The sequence below is a fragment of the Schistocerca piceifrons genome, unplaced genomic scaffold, assembly GCF_021461385.2.
Source record: "Schistocerca piceifrons isolate TAMUIC-IGC-003096 unplaced genomic scaffold, iqSchPice1.1 HiC_scaffold_936, whole genome shotgun sequence".
NCBI classification, from domain to species: Eukaryota; Metazoa; Arthropoda; class Insecta; order Orthoptera; family Acrididae; genus Schistocerca; species Schistocerca piceifrons.
This window is the reverse complement of record NW_025729208.1, coordinates 5113788-5116287: the sequence shown is the minus strand read 5'-3', so window position 1 is coordinate 5116287 and position 2500 is coordinate 5113788. Positions and strand designations below refer to the sequence as shown.

At 56.4% G+C, this 2500-nt stretch overlaps 1 non-coding gene across 1 annotated transcript in view; it reads right to left on the bottom strand.

Moving 5' to 3' along the window:
* The window catches only part of LOC124772091, a 1909-nt gene extending 1688 nt beyond the window's left edge, over positions 1-221 (bottom strand). The window contains exon 1 of the ribosomal RNA XR_007013768.1: positions 1-221. This exon is cut by the window's left edge and continues 1688 nt beyond it. This is a non-coding gene — a ribosomal RNA (small subunit ribosomal RNA).
* Positions 222-2500: the final 2279 nt, after the last annotated feature.

Below are 2500 nucleotides of genomic sequence, written 5' to 3'. Positions count from 1 at the left end.
TTGATCTAATAAAAGCGTCCCTTCCATCTCTGGTCGGGACTCTGTTTGCATGTATTAGCTCTAGAATTACCACAGTTATCCAAGTAACGTGGGTACGATCTAAGGAACCATAACTGATTTAATGAGCCATTCGCGGTTTCACCTTAATGCGGCTTGTACTGAGACATGCATGGCTTAATCTTTGAGACAAGCATATGACTACTGGCAGGATCAACCAGGGAGCTGCGTCAACTAGAGCTGAGCAGCCGGCCGCCCGGGAGTGTGTCCCGGGGGCCCGCGCGAACACGCAAGCGTCCGCTCAATCATTCTGCAAACAGGAGGAGGCTGAGCTCCCCTGCACAATACACCTCGAAACCCTCTCAGGTCCCGGCGGCGCGCAGCGCCGTCCCAAGTACTTGGTCGGGTTCGAGAGAGGCGCAATCGCCCGGAGTTAGGCGAGTAGACGCTTTCGGTGCGACCACCCGTGCTCCCAACTGAGCTTGCCGCTGCCGACAGAGGCCCGGGAGCGTGCTGTCGTGGCATTGCCGGCGGGAGACAACACGCGCCACCTACGGTGACCGGCAGCTCCAACGCCAGCGCCACAGAAGGACAAAAGCCCCACTTGGGTGCCGAAGCGAACTCTCCCAGCACAGCGCACGCGCCAACACATCCGCACAGCTGCGATACAAACCACCAGCGAGAACCGCTGGGGCGACCGAGCAGCAGACGGCGTCGCGGCGCCGAGCGCCGGGCGGCGGCGCATCCTCAACGCACACAGTCCTCAATCGGACCAGCACACTGAAGATGTCCACCGCGCTTCGCACCGGGCCCGCGAGGACCTACTTTGGCCGCACGGCGCCGCGCGCAGGGTGCGCCGGCGCGCAGCTGCGACGCCTGCCGCGTCCGTCGGCCGGCGCGCCTGCCACTGGCCGCCCCCACCAGCCGGCTGTAGCGCGTGCGCCCACGCACCGCGCGGCCAGCACGCCGGGAGGCGCCCCCTCACCGGCCGGGGACGGTCCCACCCAGCCACCGCCGCGTATCGCTTCACACCCAGATGCCGTTCAGTTTCGTCGGCATGGTGGGTATCGCTGGAACAACCGGTTAGTACCTCAACCTATCGTCGCCATCACCGATTCACCCCTAGCGAGAACAACCGCACCACAACAGGTTACCATTTGTTCATTTGCGTAACTTCACCAGAAAACGCAGGCGTCCATCGCCATTTGCAACTTCAACGATTATTGCATGCCTGTGTCAGGTGTCACGCCACACTACGTCTGCCCACATACACGCAACAAAATGTGCACGCCTAGACAATACGTGGAAGGTGGCCCCCGTACGTATGCGATGTCCATTGCTCGAACGACTGTCAACCGGCCTCTGTAGCATGTCGCAGATATGGAACGCGGTGCACCATGCCATCACGGTGTGTGAGGAGAGACGACTAGGTCCGAATACATCAACAGACAGCTCATGCTGATCGCCATCCACGGCGTCCGTTCCTCCCACACGTCTCTATGGCGTACCACACTGCAATCCAGCTCTCATAGGGAGACGACACGTAGCTGCGTGCACAATATTTGCACTGTATGGTCCGCCGTTTTTGGGCGCAGTCGTTGTGCGGTCACACATGTGCCACGATGTATCATTCAGTACATAAGGACGAATGTGCAGTACAGATTGTGGTTCACGCGTACGACATCAGCGGACAGTTGACACAGGCCGCACCACAACGTAGCCTGAGTACGTCGCATGCGAAGGGCATTGAACATGCAAACTTCTCACCAACCAGCTTGCGAAGGCAGGGGGCAAGGTGGGGACGTGGGGAGGGGCGGCATGTACGTCCTGCTGCCATCCACATTACAGTGTACAGCAGGAGCATGTGGAAAGTGAGCAAGACTTGCAAGGTGTTTAACATGAAGCGATACACAGGGGTGCGGGCAGTGCGAGTAGCGAACTATATTGCGAGGGTTGCGGGTGGGCAACACTACAGTAATTGAACGAGTCGTATAACAATTACAGAGCAGGTTTAGGCGACAACGTGGGTTACGTTAAGGCGACAACATGGGTTAGGTTAAGGCACAACATGGGTTAGGTTAAGGCACAACATGGGTTAGGTTAAGGCACAACATGGGTTAGGTTAAGGCACAACATGGGTTAGGTTAAGGCACAACATGGGTTAGGTTAAGGCACAACATGGGTTAGGTTAAGGCACAACATGGGTTAGGTTAAGGCACAACATGGGTTAGGTTGAGGCACAACATGGGTTAGGTTAAGGCACAACATGGGTTAGGTTGAGGCACAACATGGGTTAGGTTGAGGCACAACATGGGTTAGGTTGAGGCACAACATGGGTTAGGTTAAGGTACAACATGGGTTAGGTTAAGGTACAACACGGGTTAGGTTAAGGTACAACATGGGTTAGGTTAAGGTACAACATGGGTTAGGTTAAGGTACAACATGGGTTAGGTTAAGGTACAACATAGGTTAGGTTAAGGTACAACATAGGTTAGGTTAAGGT